This window comes from Coptis chinensis, chromosome 1, assembly GCF_015680905.1.
Source record: "Coptis chinensis isolate HL-2020 chromosome 1, ASM1568090v1, whole genome shotgun sequence".
In the NCBI taxonomy this organism is placed as follows: Eukaryota; Viridiplantae; Streptophyta; class Magnoliopsida; order Ranunculales; family Ranunculaceae; genus Coptis; species Coptis chinensis.
Window position 1 is genome coordinate 15,784,715 of NC_141456.1, and position 24,888 is coordinate 15,809,602.

The 24,888-nt window shown below is 40.1% G+C and overlaps 1 long non-coding RNA gene across 1 annotated transcript; it reads right to left on the reverse strand.

Annotated features, from left to right (window-relative positions):
- Positions 1–20,491: 20,491 nt before the first annotated feature.
- Positions 20,492–21,688, reverse strand: LOC147522463 (uncharacterized). Its single transcript, XR_015197048.1, has 3 exons — positions 21,560–21,688; positions 20,668–20,743; positions 20,492–20,546 (listed from the first exon to the last, which is right to left on the reverse strand). It is a non-coding gene; the product is annotated as an uncharacterized LOC147522463 (long non-coding RNA).
- Between the last annotated feature and the right edge of the window lie 3,200 nt (positions 21,689–24,888).

Genomic DNA, 24,888 nt, shown 5'->3' on the forward strand with positions numbered 1-24,888 from the left:
CCTCCCCCTCCCCCATTTGTCAGATTTCTTTATCTGAAAAAAAAAAAAAAATCATCTCGTAGCCGTTGGATCTTGCAATTGAGGGGGTATCACTAATATTTTTGAAAATGGGAGGGTAACACTAATTGCAACTATTAATTGTGGGGGGGGGGGGTGGGTAAGTCTAAATAACCCTAGTTTCTAAGTACTTATGCACCATAATCGTTGTTCATTAACGTATTTCGGTTTATTTTCAATAAAAATATATTCTGATTCGAAAATTTGCCGTTAAATCACCATAAATCTAAGAAAACTATTATACAAGCTAGATCGAGTTTAAGATAATTCTATTTGAAAATTACGGATTAATATCCTAAACCACAAAGTGAATAGGCTATCTCAATTTGATCCCTTAGTTTCCAAGTACTTATGCACCATAATCGTTGCTCATTAACGTATTTCGTTTTATTTTCAATAAAAATATATTCTAATTCGAAAATTTGTCGCTAAATCACCATAAATCTAAGAAAACTATTATACAAGCTAGATCGAGTTTAAGATAATTTTATTTGAAAATTATTGATTAATACCCTAAACCACAAAGTGAAGCGGCTATCTCAATTTGATCCCTAAGTTTCCAAGTACTTATGCACCATAATCGCTGCTGATTAACATATTTTAGTTTATTTTCAATAAAAATATATTCTGATTCGAAAATTTGTGTGAGATATTTTTTAAAGCCTTTTCAGCACACAAAATATTTAATAGATTCCGGGCGTATGCTCGAGTCTAAAATCTAGTAATATACTAAAGTAGAGACCTCCAATAGAGGATTTTCTCTCTCCTAGGTGGCACTCTAATATGAGAGTTAGCCTTTTCTCTCTCCTATGTGGCAGTCTAATATGGAATATAGTATTTTCTAATAGCCTACAATCCCACGTACATGGAACCTTTTTGGAGAGTTTGAGTGTATTTCCAATTCTTATATATTTGATCAAATAAATAAATAAAATTGCTAAAAAATAGGTAATTTGTAGATACTAATTCCCTATTACAAATCATACACTTTTAGTGTTTGTGATAAAACACCGACTTATTTCGAATATATCCTTAACGCATCCTAAAAAACACTACTTATTCTTCAGTTAATAAGTTATTATAGGGTGTAAAATCAGCTTCCGATGGTTCCCCACATTCTCTAAGGATTATGTGAGATATACCAAATTAAAACACTCAAAATGTTATTCACATAACTCTTTCCTATACTTAAAATTTGCATTTGTTGTTGGTTATTAATTTCTTAAGAAATAGACCAATATACTTCCCGAGTAAGTGCCTGAATACCTATCACGCACTCTCACATTTTTAACATATGCACTTTTCTTCCTTTTCATTTTTCTTTCTTGGATCTTTTTCTGATTTTCAAACACATGCAGGCTACAATATGATAATACATATTGAAAGTCTAAATCTGTAAAAAGAACACCGGCTTATTATGAAGAGGTGCTTTTATTTGCACATTTTATTTATGCTTCTTTCTATGACATTGTTTCTTCAGAAAATCTAATGATATATCTAATAATCATCTAAACACAACCTCTCACATACATACACTCGAACACTCGATTAAGAAAATACCAAAATTAATACGAGATCAAATGCCAAGGTGCAAACTCTCTCAAATTATTTCTCATTAATGTAGAGAACTGTGCTTCTATCAGTTTAAGAACGCTATAAAAGGATTGGACGATCACCGATAGTCATATTTGGAAGACAGGTAGATGTAATCAAGGCCCAAAATATCAATATCGATGAATATATCGGTGTACCCAAAAATCGATATATATCGGATATTTCGGATATATCCATTTTTTTGGTAACCAGTCCAAACTATTTAAAATATCATAAATATCGGATATATCAGAAATATCATATATATATTGGAAATATATTGGAAATATCGGATTTATATTTTAAAATGGTCAAAAAGTCAACCGATATATATCGATTATATCGGAAATATCGATTATATCGGCGATATAAAGTTTCATATCGGAAATTCCGATATATATCGGAAAAAAAAGAGTTCTATATTCGGTGGATATATGTCGGAAATATCGATGTCGGTGTACCAAAATACCGATATATATCGGCGATATTTTGGTCCATGGATGTAATGCACGGTTATGCATGTGATGTTTTTCTATTCAATGTATATAGAGCAATAGAGTACGTTTACATGTGAATCCATAGAGCTTTTTCTATCACAATAAGAGCTTACTATAACAATCTTGATTTTGTATTCGGATATCATCGGAAAACACAAATAAACTCAAAAACAAAATTGTAATTTGCACTTGGGACGGTTTCCTTTAAGGTCCAAATGGTAAGCAAAACTTTATGTATATGTACTTAATTAATTTCATTTATAAATAAGACATTGGTTTCCTTTGAACTGAATATATACAACCTTCTTACATTTCATTTCAGCTCCTGGAACATAAATTGGAACTGACTCTTATAACTAATACAAGATAAGGTAAGTGAAATCACTTCATTCAAGAGTGAAGATTAAATTAACTGATCGAGGCGGCTATTTTTGGTTTCCTAAGTTTTGTTCTTTTTTTCCCGAGTATAGGAAGATGGGATAGTGCTTAAAATAAATTTTCAAAATGTGTGCTCATAATGAGTGTTGGAATATGTGATAGTACTAAAAGATATGGGTCAAGATGATTATAAAATATTCATATCATGGAGTAGGATCCTGCCAAGTATTTATGTTTCACTTCTCTAACTTCATAAATAGGTGTGGATGCTTATAGAATGTCCATATCATCATGGAGTAGGATCTTGCCAAGTTACATAATAATATGATATCCTATATGAGCTACTATTGGTATTAAATAAGAAAACTATTATTGAATTTGCATTGTGATGAACATTTCAAAGTGATAGAACTACAGTTGAACTTGCAATAGCTCAACAACCTTTATTCGATACACAACAATCTTTGGTTACAAAGAGAACCACCTAAATATTTTTTGGTTGTAGGAATTTTAATAATTTTGGAGTAAAATATATTGAAGCTTAAAAATTCTTACGAGTGTTCTACTAATAATTGATGAATGATAATTCTTTGGCTCAAAAGAGTGGAGGGTGTTTGTGTGAATTATTGTTATACTTATTTTTGTGGCACTTTATTGATACCATCCCTTTCAACATTAGTGCAATATTGGAAGAACTTTGTGGTATTATTTCTTCATCCAAACTTTGTTTTGCAATGTGTTTGCAGAAACATTGAGAATAGATAAATCTACTATAAAAAAAAATAAGGAAAAAGGTAGAATAAGATGGAATATTTTAGTATTTTATTGTAAGTTCAAGGTGTGTGTTAGAAGCTTCAAGTTTGGAAAGGGAATATTATTTAAAAGGCACACTCTTCTTCTATCCATTTGATTAATTATTAGATTGTTGAAATCTGAAAATTAATGGTCATTACTCATTTTACCCACCCAATCTTATGTTAACACTTTAACATGCTCACATTGACGAAAGACATAGAACGACATGATCTTCTCTGTTATTCATGTTGGAATTGAATAAGTATATTTTGCATGTATACAAACAATCACCTAGAAAAAGAGAAAATACTTTGGGGAGTATTTCTAAGTAGGTGAACGCATTTTCTTGAAAGAGAATTTTTTTTGTATTCATCGTAGAACATGTTCATGTGATAAAATCTTTTCAAGTGGGAGTAGTGTATTCTTTGAGGATATGGAAACAATCAATCTGTTTTAATGATTTGATAGATATTTTAGTTATTCGTACACATTAGTACGTAAGCCGAGCGGTGATGATTTACTACTTAATCACTATAATTCTAAGAAAACTATTTTACAAGCTAGATCGAGTTTAAGATAATTCCATTTGAAAATTACGGATTAATATCCTAAACCATAAAGTGAAGAGCCTATCTCAATTTGATCCCTTAGTTTCCAAGTACTTATGTACCATATATAATCGATGCTCATTAACGTATTTCAGTTTATTTTCAATAAAAATATATTCTGATTTGAAAATTTGCCGCTAAATCACCATAAATCTAAGAAAACTATTATATAAACTAGATCGAGTTTAAGATACTTCCATTTGAAATTTACGGATTAATATCCTAAACCACAAAGTGAATAGGCTATCTCAATTTGATCCGTTAGTTTCCAAGTGCTTATGCACCATAATCGCTGCTCATTAACGTATTTCAATTTATTTTCAATGAAAATATATTCTGATTCAAAAATTTGTGTGAGACATTTTTGTAGGGGTAGTATGGAGGCCCGAAGTATCAAAGGGAGGATGCGCCCGAGTCAACAAAAGGTATCAAGCCGCGGTGTACTGGATCAGCGCTAAGTCACATGGCCGCAGTACGGAAACCCTACACGCGTAGAGAAGGGGACCGCGAGATGGAGGGACAGGTGGAGGGCCCGGATTAGGGGTGTCTCTTTTTGCCGAATTTCCGATTTTTCCGAAATCCGACCCGAAATTGGTCTGGCTCTGGGTGTAGTTTTCATGGGCCGATTTTCCGATTTTCCGATTTCCGAAAATTCCGAAAAAAAATTGGATCGGATTTGGATATAATTCTAAAATCCGATCCGATCCGAAAATTCCGAAATTTCCGATATTATTGCCAATTTATTCCGAAAATATATACTTCTCTCACTATCCACTTGATTAGATCTCGACCGTTCATTCATTTTCTAGTTTTTTACTTCCAAAAACAAAACAAAAACATAACCTAGCCGCTACTTCCCTACTTGAATTGGACCACTCTACTGTCATTACACCGTCTACCATAACAACAATTATATGAAAAAAAATGTCATTGAGTCATATAATGACTTCCAGACCAATCCAAAAGCCAAATTCCAATAGATAGAATATTATGTAAAACTACTTAGAGTCCAAGACCATAATCCATTATTTATGCAGATACTTCACGCTTCAATTTCCACACACGAAAAAAGATTGAAACATTACAAATACCCAGACCTCAACAGAATGCAATACTTGCTATTGGTGGCTGCAGGTTCTTTTTCTCGTTTTTTCTTGGATCACTTGTTTGAATGAAAATGGGTTTTCTCAGTAAACAAGTGTGTATTGTTGTTGGTACATTTGTGTTGTGAACATGGTTTTCTCTCCCTACAATGAACATTGGCGTATGATATTCCAAAAATAATTGAAAGTAAAGAGATCTTTGAAAATTTACCAATTATTCTGAAATTTCTGAGTTATTCCGAAATTTCCGAAAGTTCCGAAATTGGAAATATATTTTGAATCCGAAAAAAAAATGGATCGGATTTGGCTAGCATATTAGGTTCCGAAAAAAATTTGGAAAAATTCCGAAGGAGGTTAATCCGATCCGATCCGATCCGAAGTCACCCCTAGCCCGGATGGAGAAAGGAATCGATATAAAGAGAAAGAGAAGAGAAGAGAGAAGGGGGGAGAAGAAAAGAAAAGAGGAGAGGAGCGGCCATTGGAGAGAGTGGAGAGAATAGTGATAGAAGATTGAGGGATAGTGAGAGTAACAAGGTTTGGGTTGTAACATTTGGTGCCGTCTGTGGGGAAGGTAGAAATGGCACCAAAGAAGGCGGTGGGTAGACCTCGGAAGGTAAGAGTCCTAGAACAAATGCCAGAAGCGGCGGTGGAGGAAGGGGAAGAGCGAGGGGAGGGAAGGAAAGAAGAAGAAGCTCGGCTTATGCAGGAAGAGATTGAAAGGCTGAGGGAAGAAAATGAGGAGCTGAGAAGAGAAAGAGAGAGGAGTGAGGAGGAGTCCGGGGAAGAGACAGGGGAGGAATCGGAGAACGAGAAGGTGGAAGAGGAGGAGGAACAGGGACCGACTCTGGTGGACAACACGGTGACATGATTAACGATGGAGCAAGTCCAACAAATGATAAACAACGACCGGGAGGCGAATCTTCTGCAAACAAAAGTTCAAACGGGCGCGGCCAGTCAGGTGGTGGCGGGACTGAACCGTAACCCGCTGGCAGATGCGATATGGACTTCTGAGGTGCCAAAGCGCTTCAATCAACCAAGATTTGAGAGATACGACGGAACGGGAGACCCGGCAGATCACATCCATCACTTTCGGCAACATATGCCTCTCTGGCAAGAGGCGAGGTACGATGGTCTGCGGTGTATGATGTTCCCGGCCAGTCTAAAAGGGGGGGCTTCCAACTGGTACTATCGGTTGCCGTCAAGGAGCATAACCAATTTCCAAGAGTTGGAGCAAGCATTTGTTGATCACTTTATACATCAGAAGAGAAGGGTGGTAGACATTGCGGCCTTATTTAATGTCAGACAAAGGTCCGCCAAATCAGTCAGGGTGTACCTATGTCGCTTCAAGGCGGAAACACTTAAAGTGGAAAATTTGGATGAGAGGACGGCGGTAATAGCGTTCAAGAGGGGGCTGCGACCAGGGACGACGGTACACCAATCTGTGGCGAAGAATGAGATTGCAACATTGCACGAGTTATATCCGCGGGTAGAGAAGTATATCGATAATGAGGACACTATCGCGAAAAGACTCAAAGAGGGGGAGCCAAGGCGATTCTGGCGGTGGAAAAAGGAAGGGAGCGCAGAAAGACAGAGGGAGAAGACAGAGGTGGGGAGAGGTATCGCGGTCAGCCATCACGGCCGGGGAGGGGGAGAGAAATGGCGCACAGGGAGCAGAGGGAGAAAAAGCCATATCGCGAGGTGGAACAAGTGCCCTTAGCGAGACCGTTGAGCGAGATACTGCCATTGATAAAAAATGTGCCGGGATATGAAGGGCCGCGGACATTTCCTGCCGAAATGCCTAACAAGCCATACTGCGAATATCACCAGGTGCACAATCATGGAACAAACGACTGCTATGCCTTAAAATGGTTGGTTCAGAGGTTAGTTGAGAAGGGAGTGATGAGGGAGTTTGTAGCGGAACCACAAAATAGGGAGTCGGTGCCCAACGCGGGAAGAATATTGGGAACCATAAACGTTATCTTCAGTGGGGAAGCACTAAGTCACAATGCCCACCGGGATAAGGTCAGGAGGACAGCGAGCATTCAACAAGTCAATGAGTCCCACCGAGGGCAGAGGTACGGCACAGAGCTAACAAACGGGGAAGAGAGGATTGCATTCTCCAGTGCAGATCTCCGAACCGTGGATACTCCACATGAAGACGCGCTAGTCATCACGGTAGCAATGGGTAATTATGTGGTCAAAAGAGTCCTGATTGACTGTGGCAGCGCCGTGGATTTGCTGTTCAAGGGAGCTCTTGAGGAGATGGGGATAGACCCGGGGCAACTAAGGCCCCCGCGGAGCAGTTTGTATGGGTTCAATGGGAGCGTCACGGAGCCTATGGGTGAACTTTTGCTGCCGGTAACAACGAGTCCGGTGACGGTGTTCTCGAGATTTATGGTGGTCCACTCCAATTCCCAATACAACGCGATCCTGGGGAGGAGATGGATACATGAGATGAGAGCGGTACCCTCGACCTATTATCAAGTCATACGCTTCCCTACCCCTACGGGAACATACGAGGTCCGCGGAGATCAGGTGAACCCCAGGAAGAGAATTTAATTAAGAGGATGTCTCGCGAGCTGGGGTGTGGATCGGTGAACCCTAGGAAGAGGTCGGCATAGCAATTACAGTGCGGGGCCGTGGAGGGGGCGGAAGAGGCCGCGATGGTTCCAAAGACTTTAGATGAAACAGAAATAGTGGACCTGGGAGAGGGCGGAGAGGAGAAGTTGACGTCAATTGGATCGAGGCTGACGAGCTAGTGGAAGGATAAGTTGGTGCAGTGTTTGGTGGAGAACAAGGACGTATTCGCCTGGGGGATAGAGGATGTTACAGGCTTGGATCCGGGATTCGCATGTCATCGACGACATATGAGGGAGGACGCGAAGCCAGTGAGACAGAAGATGAGGGGAATGAGAGCTAAATACGCTGAAGGAATCCGGGAAGAGGTTGCCAGGCTAAAGAGTGCAGGGATCATAAGAGAGGTGGAGTTCACAGAGTGGTTGTCCAATATAGTCGCGGTTCCAAAGAAAAATGGGAAGGTGCGAATGTGTGTTGACTTCACGGATGTAAACATGGAGTGTCCGAAGGACAGTTATCCTATGCCGCGAGTGGACGAATTGGTAGACAGGACGGCGGGGTTCACCATATTCTCATTTATGGATGCATCCATGGGGTACAACCAGGTTGCGATGTATGGACCTGATCAGGAAAAGACATCATTCGTGGTGGAAGGAGGCACCTACTGCTATACGAGGATGCCATTTGGGTTGAAGAATGCAGGGGCTACGTTCCAGCGGTTGGGAGAGAAAATGTTTGAGGGCAAGATCCGAAGGGGCATCGAGATATACATCGATGATATGGTGGAGAAAAGCATGTCAGAACTAGAGCACCTGGAGGGGTTGAAGGAGACGTTCCAGATACTGCGGGTCCACAACCTGAAACTCAACCCAGAGAAATGCACATTTGGAGTCACCACAGGGAAATTTCTGGGGTACATTGTGACACAGCGGGGAATAGAGGCAAACCCTGAACAGATAAGATCGCTGGTGGAGATGCCGTCGCCACAGACAGTGAAGGAGGTGCAGCGGTTGGCAGGTAGAGTCGCGGCTCTCAACAGATTTATTTCAAAGTCATCCGACAAATGTAGGCCGCTGTATCGACTGTTGAGAAACACCACAGATTTCAAATGGACAGCGGAGTGCGAAGATGCATTCCAGGGGCTTAAGAGGTATCTAGAGGAAACACCGTTGTTGTCGCGGCCCGAAGTGGGAGAAAAATTGTTTTTGTACTTGGGTGTCACAGATTATGCGATCAGCTCAGTCCTCGTCCGGGTAGTGGATAAAGTAGAAAGACCAGTGTACTTCCAGAGCAAGACCTTATTAGACGCAGAGACTAGAGGGTCGAGTAGAAGAAGCATACGGCCTTGGTGTTCTCCCCCCGTGAAGCCCTATTTCGGCCCACACGCAGAATTGTGGTGACTAACTTGCCCTCGCGGGCTCGAGGGCTGAAAAATCGTGGAGAATGCTGAAATGGGCCGTGATGCTTAGTTCATATGAGATTCGATATCAAGTTAGGACGGCGAGAAGAAGGCCGAGGCGATGGCGGAATTCTTGGCGGAGTTCCCCGCAGAGGATCCCACCGGGGGAGGAGATGGTTTTGGAGCCCGAGAGAGAGGAGGAACTGGATTGTCTGAACCCCCGGGATGTGCGGAATGGTTGGAGGGTGTTTGCCGATGGTTCGGCAACGGATGCAGGCAGCGGAATAGGCGTGGTACTGGTCACTCCGGAGAACAATAGGTTAGAGCAAACGATGAAATTGGGATTTGCAGCGTCAAATAACGAGGCGGAATATGAAGCTGTGATCGCAGGCATGAGAATGGCAGTAGAACTGGGCGTGAAGGAACTCACCGTATACTCCGACTCCAATTTGGTGGTATGTCAGGCGAATGGAGGGTTCGCGGCTCGATGTCCTAGAATAGCAAGATATTTGGGAGTCCTGCGGGCTTGGGCCTCGAAGTTCGACCAAATCCGTTTCATCCATTTGAACCGTGGGGAGAACCGCCACGCCGATGCTCTGGCTTACGTGGCCGCAGCCATTCCAGGATCTGAGGAAAGGACAATCGAGATAAGGAAGTTGAGCAGGCCGAGTACCGAGGAAAGATTAGAGGTAATGATCGCGGCAGAGGGAGATGATGGATGGATGGGACCTTTCAAGCAGTTCTTGGAGGGGTGAGGTGGATCCCAAGAGCAAGGCGGAGGTTGGAACAGGCGTCTCGGAGGTACACACTGATTCGAGGAGAATTATATCGAAGGAACTTCAACGGGCCTTTGTTGAAATGTTTGGGGCCGAAGCTGGCTCAAGAGGTGCTCAGGGAGCTACACGAAGGAGACTGCGGGAGCCATTCCGCGGGCCGGACAACGGTACACAGGTTGCTAACACAAGGTTATTTTTGGCCGCACATGAAAAGAGACGCTGTAGAGTTCGCCAGAAAGTGTGAGAAATGTCAAAGATTCTCTCAACTGATATGGGCCCCAGCAGAGCCGCTGCACTGTGTATCTAGCCCATGGCCATTTGCAATGTGGGCCCTCGACATAGTGGGGTCGCTGCCAACGGCCCGAGGTAAGAGGAGGTTTCTGTTGGTCGCGACAGACTATTTTACAAAGTGGATCGAAGCCGTGCCCCTGCAAGTGGTAAAGGAGGTCCAAGTAATCAAGTTCTTGTGGGAGAATATTATTTGCCGTTTCGGGTTGCCGCATGCTATCATTGCAGATAACGGGACGCAGTTCACGGGATCAAGAGTTAGGAGTTTTCTGCAGGCTTATCATGTGAAGGAGGGATTCTCGACCCCGTACAACCCCGAGGGCAATGGGCAGGCGGAATCCTCCAACAAGACCATACTAAACAATCTCAAGAGAAAGCTGGAAAGCAAGAAGGGGTCCTGGGCCGACGAGCTCAATCATGTACTGTGGGCATATCGGACAACTCCGCGGACCACTATAATGGAGACCCCCTTTTCGTTAGCATATGGTGTGGAGGCCGTGATACCAACAGAGCCGGTGGCAGCGACCACTAGAACCTTAGCGGTCGAGGATGGATCAAACTAGGGCATCCTGGCCAGAAATATGAATCTAGCTGAAGAAAGAAAGAAGAGACACCACAAGCGATCGATTTAGAAGAGTACCATCGCCGCCAAACGACAAAGATAACAAAAAGTGAAGCTAAGGAGCTTTAAGGTGGGAGACAAGGTACTTCGGCGGGTGACCCCCAACACCAAGAAAGTGAGCGAGGGAAAGCTGGGTCCAACATGGGAGGGGCCTTATATGGTGGTTGAGGTGGGAGGATCGGGCACCTACAAAGTTCTGCGAACTTGAAGGGAAAAACGGTTGAAAAACCGTGGAATGTAAAAAATTTGCTAAAAAATTTCATGAGTAAATGTAATGAGAGTGGTCAGAAACTGCATGAGCTAGTTGTACATAAATAAAACCTTAGCACTTTTGAGATGAATAGTGTCACATGAATTGTTACTGCCTTCAGAGTAAAGGGAATGGAAGGGGGGAGCCTTCCGAGGACGAGAGGTCTAAAACTCAGTCGGGGCAAAAAGAGTTCTCCACGACGGGTGCGAGATCTCACGCGAGCCGGGGCGAGAGGAGTTGCCCCGGACAAGATATGAGATGCCGGCATATCCGCGGACAAGGGGTCCGACATGTGTAGAGCTAGGGCGGGGCCCCGACCCTAACATGGGGCAGAGAGAGCGAGTGCTCCCGACCCAACGGGTGAAGACGATGATAGAGGTTCACTGTCGCTAAGGTCATGCAGATATCGGGTACCGACAAGGCACTTGGAATTCACAAAGACAAAATATATGATATATCCACAATCAGTTATCCTCAACCAGAGAGAGTAAAAATAAAACGGAATGTATCAGAAGTACTACAAATTGCAATAAAAGAAGCCTGGCGAGGGCACAAAATAGGCCATTTCAAGCAAAACACACTTAAGCAGCTTCATGGATCAATCGACTCGGCGGGCTTTTTCGAGGATCGGCATCCGCGGCGTCCTATCACCTCGGCCACTAAGACAGCGACCTCATCGACCCCGGGAGCAGATTCCGGAGGCGGCATAGCAACCTCAGAAGGGGGGGTCAACGGTCGGGGCTTCAGGGAGAAGCCGTCCTTCTTTGACAAGCCGCTCATGCTCCTCCTTGATCTTCTTGGCCACTCTCTTGTCGGCCTGGGCACGGAAGTGATTCTAGAGCTCGTCCATGTTAGCGTCGTGCTGCTTATAGAGGGCCGACATTTCAGCCTGGTGCTTCTCAGAGAGGGAGGCCAGAGCAGCGGTATGCTGAGCTAGGAGGGTTTCCCGCTGATTACTCAGGCGGTCATTGACCTTATCCTTGTAAGCGAGGTGGGCGGCCTCAGCAGTCTTCAGCTCGTCCTGGGCCCTGAGCTTCTCCATGTCCGCGGCCGCATTCCTTTGCTCCAGGCGGGCAACGTCACCGTCCAACTGGTCGATCCTGGCCCGTGCACCAAAAAGGCCTCGGATCATATAGGAGATGTCCAAGATCATCTGAAAAGAAGTAACTGTAGTTAGAGTATTCAGAGGGAGGAAGGGAAAGATACCCAGTACGAAGGAGAGAGTACCTTCTCCCAACCAGTGCAAAAGGAGGTCCGGTGAGAGTCAAACGTTCCCCCGTCAGCATATGCCATGTCTCTAGGAAGATGAGACCCGTAGAACAGAGAGGAGGCCACGGCAGCGTTGTCCAAGGCCGAATCGCGGATGTTGAGAGTACGGTTTCGAACCTTGAAGGTGGGGCAGAAAGTAGGAATGGGCTCAGTCCCCCCTCTTTCGGAGCGGGGAGCCACCTCCTTCCCAGGCCGCTGTTTGGCACGAGCGAGAGCAACAGGGTGGTCAGTGGATTGATGGGCAGGGTCCTCTCCAGACGCAGAAGTCCGCGGGCGTTTAGGAGCCGGAGGAGGAGAGGATTGAGCCGCGGCTGTAGGGACAACAACGGAGACCTCCTTATCGTCTGAGTCGCTGTCGAAGAGCTTACGCTTGTGGGCGCCCATGTCGGGATGAGGAGAAGTAGTGGAGAGCGAATGAGGAGAAGAGTATTGATCTTCCCAAGTGGTCAGGGACCGGTAAGGGTGAGGGTCAACGGAATGAGGTGGAGAAGCGGAGGATGAAGGTGAGGGACTGCGGATTGGTTTGTGGCGGGGGGAAGCTTTCTTGGGGTGGCGCTTCTTCTTGGGAGGGGGTGTATCCCGAGGCTTTCTCTCTTTGGGCGGTGGGGGGTGATAAAATGGGAAACAATATTTTCCAATAAGTTTCAGCTGAGGATCGGAAAGGAGGGGAGTGGCAGTGACAGGATCAATCCCTAGTACCGCGGATTGTGCCTGTCCCAGGTCGCGAATCTTCCGGAAGGTGGTGGAAAAGAAACTATCGTAGGGCCGCGACTTCAAGTCCGGACGCCAACCTAAAAAAGAAAACGTTCAAGTCAGAAGAGGGAACAAAAAAGACCTACACCAAGGGGATTAGTAGATAGGCAGACTCACCGCTGGGGAGAAAAGCCAGGTGACTAAGGTTCAAGTCGGGAGGAAGATCCGCGGAGAGGAAGTTCCCAGAGATGTAAAGAGGGTAATGGTGCCACAACTTGTCCGAGGAGGTGACACGGAGTATAAAGTGTTGCTTTCTAGGTCGAACGCAGAAAGAGTGGTATCCCCACGCTGACATCCTTGGTGCTCTTTTTTATGTAAAAATGAGCAGTCATGTCGCGGACTGTTATTTTGGGGACTTCGGACCGGTTGTAGTAGTTCGCAGCATACATAACCCTCCAGAAATTGCCGATGCCTTGGCAAGGAGGGATGTTGAAGTGATTGCACACCTCGATGTCAAGACGGGTGAGGGGCAAACGGAGGCCGGCTACAATCTGCCCTACCGTGGCAACTAGACAGCCCGGTTTGTAGGGAACCAAGTGGGGGTAGTAGGTTAAGGCAGGGACATGCTCTAATATGACGTCAGCGGGTATGCCGTAAGCCGCCTTAACAGCTTCAAGATTAGGTCGGCGGCTGCGGGGAGGGGGCGGTGGAAGGGCAAAGGGGCGCCCAGAGGTGGAAGGAGCCCCGATCTGGTCGGGGTGGGGGGGAGGCGACACCGCGGGACAGGGAGGAGGACGAGGTGTCGATCTGGAAGCCGACATCGAATTCAAGGAAGAAGTTACACAGTCAAGGCAGGTGGGAGAGAGAAGAAACCGAACAGTCTCAAACTCAAGAGAGAAACACGCAATATAGCAATAAATGGATTAAAAAGGAAAAGGGACCAACCTGAGGGAAGGGGGAGTAGCAGGAACAAAACCCTCAGCAAAAGAAAACAGGAAGGACAGCCGCACGCGTGAACAGAGTAGCTAATTAGGGGGAAGAGTAGAGAGAGGGAGAGCAAATGGGAAGAAAATGAAAGACTGAATGGAGGAGAGAAAGAATCGAGCGGGCTTTTTATAAGAGGAAGGGGCAAAAGAGTAATTGGAGGGGGCTGAAATCGAGGCGACACTAAAAGGGATCAGTCAGGGAGTGACGCGTGGATGCGCAAGAAACGAGGGGGCGCAAGTTATAATTGCGATGGGACTCGTGAGTCCAGCGATGAAAAAGAATATTTTGGGACCGCGGATGGAAACGTGACGTTGTGGACTCTCGACTCCCCGATCACCAAATGGTCGCGGACTCGAGAGGGGGCATCTGTAGGGGTAGTATGGAGGCCCGAAGTATCAAAGGGAGGATGCGCTCGAGTCGACGAAAGGTATCAAGTCGCGGTGTACTGGATCAGCGCTAAGTCACATGGCCGCAGTACGGAAACCCTACACGCGTAGAGAAGGGGACCGTGAGATGGAGGGACAGGTGGAGGGCCCGGATGGAGAAAGGAATCGATATAAAGAGAAAGAGAAGAGAAGAGAGAAGGGGGGAGAAGAAAAGAAAAGAGGAGAGGAGCGGCCATTGGAGAGAGTGGAGAGAATAGTGATAGAAGATTGAGGGATAGTGAGAGTAACAAGGTTTGGGTTGTAACAATTTTGTAAAGTCTTTTCAGCACACAAAATATATAATAGATCCCGGGCGTATGCCCAGGTCAAAAATCTAGTTTTATATATATCTTAATATTAAATCTCCCACATGGGGTATTTTTCGAGCTCTATTAAAATTCCACATTATCATCTCTTATTAAAATGGGAATTCCTCTCCTATTGAATTTTTTTTAAGGCACTTCTAATTAAAACAGAAATTATTTTCCTATTAAAACTGAAATTCTTCATCTATTAGAAAAAAGAAATTCTAGCACTTCTGATTAAAACATGAATCATTCTATTATTAAAACATGAATCATTCTCTTATTAAAACGGTATCTCTCCCCCAGTTAAAAAACGGGTTTTAAAACTTAATTAAAATAATTTGTTGATAAATTAAAACGAGTTAGCGACGAAAACATGAATCACGATTTGTTAGAAACTATATATATATATGCTCCTATACGGACTTCCCATATAAAACAAGATCCAGACCAACCGACCAAGCCAGAATGCTAGATACGTAAGTAACTCCATTCCTCTCTATTTCTCAGCTCTCTCTTAAAGTTAACTTAGAGCATCTCTAGGTGGCAGTATAACCTGTCAAATTTGAAGAAAAACTTTGAAATTTCTCGGAATTCCAACTCTAGGTGGCTTCAAATTCGGTTGCATCACCTTCTTGTTCGCAAATTTGGCAATTTGGATGCGGATGCGGAGTGACATTAGTAATGTTGCGAGCCATTACAAATGTTGCCCCAATTATTTTTTTGACTTTGACCAGCACCACGCGCCAGTGGTACTGTCGCGCGCTACTACTAATGTCGCGTGCTCCAATGGGAAAAAAAGGGACAAAAAACGGCCAAAATTCTACATCTATATATCTACACTCATCTCTTTCTTCATTTTACATACACTCAACTCAAACATTCTTATTAAACAACTCAACCATTTCACACACAACACTCTCAATGTCACAACCAAAACAAGGCAGGGGTCCAAGTTGGACAAATGAAGAAAATATTGCTCTTACTAGAGCGTGGATTGAGATTGGAGAAGATCCTATAGTAGGGAATGATCAATTGGGACAAGTTTATTGGGAATGAATTATGGCTAGGATGAATGAAATTCAAAGTTTTGACCGCAACCGTAAGTGGAAGGGAGTCTCACAACGTTGGGCGATTCTTTTACCGTTCTTGTACGTGTAGTGTATAATAAACCGAATTTGTACTCGAATAACAACAGTTGCAACAAAGCTTGAGTCTCATTAGTTTGAACTTGTAATATGTTGTTTTTGCTTTTACGATTGTAATATGCAATAATTCTTTAAAAATTAGCTACTGAAGTTAACTTAAAATAAGTACGTACGTAAAAATTCACCTACAAAATGAATTCAAATCTAATTTTTTGTGGTTATGAAGCACTCACCATAATGATTATCTTCCCAAAATTTTAACTCATTTGGAAACCTCTAACATAGATTAAAATTGTTGTCATCTTTAAAAAAAAATCTAACGGTCCATAAATGTTGAATTTTTGTAATTGTTTTTTGCCCATATTGTAGGTTTCCAAATTAGCTGAAATTTTATAGAGATGATCTTAATATTGAGTATATTATATCCACAAAAAAATAGATTTAAATTCATTTTGTAGGTGAAGTTTTCTTTCCGTACTTATTTTAAAATTAACTTAAGTAGCTACTTTTAAGAGAAGGACTATATATATATATACTAGTTTTCGAACCCGTTCAATGAACGGGTGCCGTTATATTAAATTATTATGAAAATTATAGTAACTATGTAGGGCTGTGGAGCTATGAGATATGAATATTATATTAGTTTTTACTTAATTTTTTATGTGGATAGCTATGAGATATGAATATATTAATATTATATTGGGTTACACTAAATTTTTGATGTGATTCTTATGAATATCATTAATCAGTATATCTCTCACGTTGAAGAAAGAGATGCTGAAGTAACCTTAAGTTGAAATAGCTATCACGTAATATTGCTTTAATCTAGTTATTAGAAAATGATACTGGGCTACATTATGAATAAATTAAGATCGAGCATTTAGTAATGGTTTCTTGCTGTTTAGCAAAAAAGTGTTAATCTTTTAAAGTTTACATCCATTATCAGCTATATTTGGTGGTTTTATGTAAAGGAATTGGGAAATAAGTGATTGCGGACAGAGTACAGGTGTAAATTGAAGGTTGCCAGAAACTGTAGGATTTGAGGAGAAAGGTTATCCTGGGTTGCATTATCCCACAACTCTTTCATTGTACATAGAACTTGTTGTTGATTGGACATGATGTCTTTTTCAGTCTTTTAATGTAAATGGTGTAAATTCATAAAATTTTGTAATGGCAAAAAGTAAGAGCAACAAAACAAAGAAATTTCTTGAAGAAATGTTATCACTGCATCTCTGTTGTTATTTCTGATTATGTATTAATCTTATGGGATAACGCGCAATAGAAGAGACAATAACTGATTTTCATATTTCACCTTTCAAGTGAATTGAAGCTTTCATTTCCTCTTTCTATGCATGTTTCATTGTTCTTTTCTAGGATAAAATAGAAGATGCTGTAAGGAAACCAACATTAATATTTTGTGCCATGGCACTTACCTTATCACCATGCTGAAATCACTGGCCTCACTGTGTTGATGAACTTGGCTTGAGGTTTTATAAGGAATGGTGAATTTATAAGGAAGAGCAGGAATAATCTGATGCATTCTAGGCAAGGGTTACCTCCTTGTGCATTCTAAACCCAATTTTTGGTAGTTCGATATACTTTACGTCTATCTCTCTGCTTGCTTATGTTTGCCTATGGAGCAAAGAATTACGCATTACTCATTGTCATTTGCCAACAGGGCATAATTTTGCACTTGGGAGCAGCATTAATATTTTCCTTTCTATATTGGTACTCGAGTATAATCTTGCAAGCATTGGGCCTAAGCAGATATAGCTGATCAAACCCAGATGTTTGCGCGCGGCATGCTCCCTCAACTCTATGCTTCTACTCTGAATTTGGCAATGTTCTGTTTCAAGCACAGAACATTGTGAACCCCTTAGGTTATTGGTTACATAGCTACTGGGATTTTTTTCTTGCATTTGCTTCTCACTTGTCTATGAGCTTTGAAATGGGCTTTGAAATGGGTTATGATATATTGATTTGGTATCTGCTTGCTTTTAATTTTGTTATGTTATACGAAACAGAAAAATGAGTTGTAACAACACACAAAGAAATCATATAGAAAATTGTTTGATTTAAAAATTACTAAAGATATGATTCCATATATGTAAAAATGTCTGATAAGTCATCTCATCTCCAAGATTGAACAGATAGTTACGTAGAGAGAATCATAATTCTACCATTCCCTCTTTATAATTGCCTTTAGATAATTAATATATTCTTTCAGACTCTGAATTTCTTCTTCCTGAATTTGTATGCACTGATTTCTAAGCATGTCGTTCTTTTCTACAATCTCAAGTTTGTTGCAAATTTCTTCTATTTCTTCGTAGTTATAGTCTACTACTTCAAAGCCTATCTCACTGTGCAGAAAATCAATTGCTTTCTTTGATGCTGAATTTTCTGAATCTTCTCGAGTTGTTGAGTTTCCTTCGAATTGGTGATTGTCTTTGATGTTAAAGATTGGAACGTCAATTGATATTTGACATCTGTATTGATTTTCTCCCAATATTTCGTTGCAAAATTCTGGGTCGTCTATCTTTAATATTTTGGTGCAGTGCATTAACATATCTTTGAATTTTAGAGGGATAAGTTTTCAAAATTGGATTCGCTGCATCAATTTATAGATCAATTTATTGTTAGTAAAACACTTGAAAATTACAATTAACCAAAAAAAATATGAATTATTTTGTAAACATGATTGGCTTTGTTCAAATTTTTGGAGCCAGTTTTTACTGAGGAACCATGTAGGTTTTCTAGATTAAGGTTGATACTACCAACTGTATGAGTACGTGTTGTATCCTTAGAGATATTTCTGGAGCGTGAATTGGGTCATATTGGAGTGCTGAAATTCTATTGCAACAGGTACTACTTGTAGTTGTGATTGCTACACTATTACTCTGTTACATTCTCCCTGTTTATACTTATTTATATGATTCATTGTCATGTAGCTAGATGTGGGCTGAATTTTTGCTATGTTGTTAACTCCAAAGACTTGATTTTCAAGACATGGTGCTTTCATTACACTTTTTAGTAGTCAGAGCTCGAGATGCTGCTTTCAAGGTGTGGTAGTAATTCTAAGTGTTCAACACAAACCACATTAATCAACACAGACCACAGGAGTATATATCAACACAGAGCATTCAGAGCTCGAGATGCTGCTTTCAAGGTGGGGTAGTCCGAGAGAGAAATCAATAATACCAACACTAATACTAATGGTTCAGACTACAAATAGTTGAGCGTTTGAATATTGAAGCATTAGAAAATACCTTACAGAGTTACAGAAAACAGTGGTATGATCTCTTTGTAAGCATATAAGTGTCTGATTCTTTGTCCGGTCGCTATTCATGTGGGTTTTTCCGTTTCCAAAAAGAGTTTATTTCCTAAAAGATCCGTATAGATTTCTCCGTTTCCAAAAAGAGTTTAATTCCTAAAAGATAGATAAGTACTAAGATGTACAAAAACTTCTTATTTAGTTATCCCGATTTTTCAAACTTCTTATTTAACCACAAAATGGTGACATTACGCGGAAAACCAATTGTGTATCCTCGAGCACCACTGAATGTTGAAATACCACCATCAAAAAAGTTGAAATACTGTTTGTGCAAATCTGCAATAGCTGTAATAGTATTAACCTGTCATATGAAGTGGTGAACTGCAATTGCTCAGATTTAATTTGGATACAAATCCAATGGTTATAGTACAACCTCATCCTCCAAAGCATCTCACCAGATTTTTTTGTTACGTTTCACATCTTATGAAGTCCCGTGGTTCAATGAGTGGAAGGCATGCAAGTAAGAACTATCAAATTCAAACTAATTAGATATTAAAGCTGGTGTCGGCATGATCGGACACTCATCGGCCAGAAGCAAAAAGGGTTTGGACGGACTTGAGTTATTTGGATTAATTATGACATAAGAACAATTGTCTTTAAAGATAAATTGAAACTTTTAGAGTTTACTTGTAAAAGCTCAAAGGAACTTTCAAACATATAAAAGAAAGCACCTCAATCCATTGATGGGATTCTGGACATTGTAAATTATGTAGCACGGATACTATTACAACCTCCACCTACACAAAAGTTCTAATGGTGAATAGAAAACAAAGCATGCTAAATAGTGATCCTGCTCATAAGGGAAAGCATCTGCATACATGCACCAAGACCCAAGATACTCAAGGGAACACCTGGTCATAATAAAAAACAAAGCCAACCATCAAACTGAGGGATATGCAATGAAACTCATAACAAATAAGAAAACAAAAGTTACCAAGTAGGTAAAAACTCAATATATATATATATTGCTTTGAAAACAATCCTCAATGAGATAACTAACATGCTTCATAAAGTCGGCGGTTCACATGCATATCAATAAGGATTGTAATCTAGAATGGGAATAGGAGAAACGTTTGCGACCTATTCAGAGATTAACATAGGTTGGAGACAAATCGTCCCACAAATATTTTAAAAAATTCATAGCTTCTCGAATCTGCAACATTTTAGGCTTAAACTAAGTTAAATAAGGATTAGTATAGTCTTGAATCAATCTTTGACACATATATGATAAAGTTTGGTTATCAAAATGGATATCTAATCAGAACTTCAATATAAGTATAATAATATTTTCCTAATCCAAGTTCATGTCTATGTTTTTTATTGTCATTATCTTTGAAATACTCAAAGACAAATACATATATGAGTTTCAAAAAAACCATGCCTAATTTATTGTAAACAGAGCAGCAAAACTGGTGTGTCGAGAGACCGAAAGGTAAAAGAGAAAACTGCGAAAAGTGTAGAAAGCATAGTTTGATATGGTTTAATAAATATTCCAAACTTTCTAGTCAAAACATCTTAGACCTTGTAAGCAAATGTAAATGAACCCTTAGCTTTTCAATAGATTACCTGATAAATTGATTATCGGAGAGTGAGAGCGATTAAGATTTTAATGGAGATAACATAGGGCTTACTCTTCAATCTTCTGCGAACAATTGAAAGAAAAGTTTTAGATTAAGATAGTTGTCTTCAAGCAAGAGGCTAAAACATAGCTAACACAATTTGTTGCTGGCTTAAAGACTATCAAAGCTTATCTCTAATTTTCCAAGCTCGTATGTTGAGTGGAACCTAAACTTTGATAGAGAACCATATCCATTAGAGAAGTATATAGCACAAAGGTAAGAACCTAGTATTAGCCTATATATCAGCCTATCAGTGTATACTTATCCAATTACGCTCTAAAGAAGAAGAAAAAAAATTGAACAGCTCAAACTATTAGGGTGTGAGGCAACCTTGCCTAGTCTAAAGTGACTTGAATAACAACACATACGTCTAGATGAGATAAGATGAGATAAGACATGCAGTGTATTAAAGAGTTATTATTAAAAGAGACGAATTGAAAATACTTCCATTTATGTTGGAGATACGTCAAACATATCTATATTGGTCAGAAATTCAGCTCTTAGTCCCTCACCATCAAGTTTGCCTAGTAAGGGAAAACACATTGTGTTACACAGACTCTAACACAGACCAATGAGAAGCAACCCAGAGGCCTTGTGTAATCTACACTTAGTGAGTGAAACCAAAGATAAATTATTGTGTATATACCTTTTACATTTTGTGCTTCTCATGCATCATGGGTTCACCATTCACGAATCAAAAAACATCGTACATTCCACTTCATTATGTTCAAGCTATACCTTGTGCTAATGGTTAATTTTCTACATGTCCCAGTTTTTTTGTAGTTGATACTATTTTTTACTATGGCATAAAAACATATCAAGAAATAAAAGATGTTTACCTTCGAAGAAGAAGAACCCGATTAGTTAGCCTTTGCCGAAAGAAACCTGAATCTAAGAAGCGACGGTGAGTTGCTCAAGAAATTGCTTCATTCTTCTTGTACGTACTTGAACAGCTTTACTTGTACTTGAAGTGGACAGAGCAAGCAACCTGAAACCAACGTCAAAATAAGTTATCATCTTCTTCCAAAACTATTTGTAAAAGGGAATATAAATAAGACATTCCACTCGTTAAGCAAAACTAAAAGAGATGCAAAAAAAATTGTATTATAAGGCAAACCCACAGTTTATTCAAAACATCTTAATCCAGTATCCCATTCTTAAAAGAAAAAGAGTGAGATGGTAACTCACATAAAAAAATAGAGGTTTCCCTGTGTTAGCAGTAATTAATCATATACCGAAAAGCTTTATAGATAAAAGATGAGAGTACCTCTCCCCAAATATGTTGTCAAAGGCATTATCAAGGTGAAGCGATTGGGATGTCCACAAACACCTAGGCTTTGCCTAAGTGGAGATTCTTATCGATTTTTTAATTATTACTATCATTTCTATTGAATATAATAAGTTTTAGCAAGTCTCACTTCTCATTGTTTCAGGTTTAAACAAAACCTTAGAAATAATAATGTATAAGCCTATGAAAGAATCCGACAAAGTAAACTCTCATTATCAGATTTTTCAAGAATACCATAAGTTTAAACTCTAGTTATGGGGACAGATCGATTACAGAGACATTAGAGTAAGATGGAATGACATTGGAGATTATATATAACTAAATGAAAAACGGGTATTTCAAATAACTGAAACTACATTAATTAAAATATTTGAAAAATGGGCATTGAAGATTACCTTTAATTTAGAAATGGGTTTGGTAGTTGTTGTTCAACATAAGATGGTGATTATGATGGCAGTTGAAGAGATGGAGCCATGGAGGAGTGCTACCTTCATTTGAAACACCATCAATTCAAAACATCGATCAAATTCAATTCAAAAGTCAAGCAAGGAGACATAAAGATATAGAGAAGGGAGATTCGATGCCTTTCAACGGAGTAACATAAGAAACAAAGAACTAACATATAATTTTTTACTTCATTTACCGTAGGAGAATATGGGACAATAGAAGCTTATCAAAGGTGATAGACATAATAGCATACCTTTTTCAAGAATGTTTGACTTCAGATAACTCATGCATTTACGAGGGTTTAATATAATCTTTGTACTCTTTGAATGAGATGGAAAGGATTTAATTTAATTAAATTATAAGTGAAGTGATTACCATTCAACCACATCCTAAAAATCAGTTTTCCTAAATTGTCATGTAAGATAAAGAATGTTATCAACTCTTCTAGAAATTTGACCCTTAGATTGATAGACGACTTGTGATTGCATACCGACGGTGACAACCAAATTAAATTAAAGAAAGCAAATTCATAATTCACACGAATGTCTCAAGTTGTCCTTAGCAACATTCTGAGAACTTGTCCTTACCATAAGTTGCACTCTGCACCCTCAAACACCCTAATAATTAACTAAAAGTAAACTTATTGAGAGTAAACTAACGTGACTTCCTACTATTACGAATAAGCTCCTCTACATGAATCACAAAATAAAAAGTTTTTAAAGAACAAACAATGTCACCAAATTACAATATTATACAAAACAAATACCTAATGGTCGCTTGCTCTATGGTTCTTTGAATCCATTTCTCTCAGATTTGGTCCTTGCAACTCTTAGATATTTGTACAAAGCAAGCATACTGCATACATACTTAAATCTGAACAACATACCTTGATAACTACGATGTCGTAAGAACTACAAAAAGGAAACTAACACCTTTACCTCTTGAGAAATACATTGAGAGATCACCACAACTTAACTTGTCCCGCACAAAAGAGAATGAAACCGAGCATCTAGTGTTTTGTTAGGAGTTCATTTCAACCGATTTATTCTTCTTCTTTTTTTTTAGGGGGTTCCCGTTTGCTTAGTTGGGGGCACTTATCTCTTCAGATATGTTTTTCGGTGTATTTGCAATTACACACTTGGCCCATCCCATCCCACTATATTATATTGTCCAATATATAATCTACATTACCAACCAAACTACCAAATAGTCAAAAAAAAAAAGAGGACAAACCTTTCTCTTCTTCTCTTTGATTCTCGGCAAGAACTTAACTCTTTTTCCTGACGAAATTCCAGAATTGCAGAACGGACAGCTGTTCAAGTTTATGAAGACTGTTACATTTAGAATTAGTAAAAGAGAAAATAATTAAAATGTCTATGGCATAAAGTGATCAAATAGCCTTGTCATCTGAAGAATCAAACCAGGTAAACACCAAAACAGATAGGAAAATTTAATACCTGATAATTAAGTTTATTGTACTTTTCAGAGTACGGTGAGGCTAAAACAACGATGGCCCCAGTAGGATTTGAGGTGGGGAATCAATTAGCGTAGGGTTTGGATTTGAGATAACAAAGTTTTTCATTATGATGCTGCGGTCAAGTCCTATTTAACCCAAATGAAAAACACTGTTTTCTATAATCATTATCAAGTGTACCAATCCAATCGAGTTATAAGTGTGTGTGCTCAATAACTGTTTAAAACAGATGGATGAAGCAAAAGTAAAGAAGACCAATAGAAGTAAAACTAACAAAGAAACTTCATTAGAACAAAACCTTAAAACAAAATTCTACTTATCGTAAGGATTTTTTTTAGCCTGAAAGATATCAAAGAAAACTCAAATTATAGGCTACCTAAAATAAATGGCAGGACAAACATGAAACCACCTTGAGAAATCAGCACAGTATCATGTTCATAACTTCCCAGGTAATAATCCCTTCATCAACTTGAGCTGCAACAACATTGACTATTAAAATCTGATGCAATAAGTCTTAAAACTATGCAAATGATTCCCAACACATTAGTCACTCAGTAGCCACCGTTTTCATACAATCATGAATCACATACATACTTCCTAAAAGTCATTCGCCGAACAGATAAATAATATTTATATTAAGCCCTGGGATATAGATAAATAATTCGATGGAGCTTATGATGCCAAATTGACAGTTTAATATAGCACGTAAAGCTCAATGCAAAACGGTATATAAAGCATATCGATCATCAAAGTACAATGGTGCGGAGAGCAACAAATCATTAAATCCTTAGCAAGGTTCAAATTAATTGTCCCAAACAGGAGAGGTTCTCCTATACTTTATTAGGTTCTTAAACTAACCAATTCCAAGTCCACGCAGAAGAACCAAATCTTAGTTTATAAGAAACGACTAACTTTTATTTAGTAAACAAAAAGGTCTGCACTGATCAAATGATTAAGTC